The following is a 255-nucleotide window of genomic DNA, read 5'->3' as shown; positions in this document are numbered from 1 at the left end:
GCATGCAAAGCCAGCAAAATGGTACGACCCTACGCTACATATTTTCTGCAAAAAGTCGCTCAGGTGCATTATCTCATTCGCGCTAAAACTCCATAACAACATCTTTGTCTGTGAGCGGCAACAAATCTACCTTCATGTCTCTCGGTTAGGATGATTGTTATGCCATTACATTCTGTCTGTAACCTCTAGTGAATTACTCATTTCGACAATGCATTGAGAAGATGAATGTGGAAAAGGTTTGAATAAAGCAACTTC

The sequence above is a fragment of the Belonocnema kinseyi genome, chromosome 8 (genome assembly GCF_010883055.1).
Source record: "Belonocnema kinseyi isolate 2016_QV_RU_SX_M_011 chromosome 8, B_treatae_v1, whole genome shotgun sequence".
Taxonomy (NCBI): Eukaryota; Metazoa; Arthropoda; class Insecta; order Hymenoptera; family Cynipidae; genus Belonocnema; species Belonocnema kinseyi.
This window is presented reverse-complemented; position numbering follows the sequence as displayed.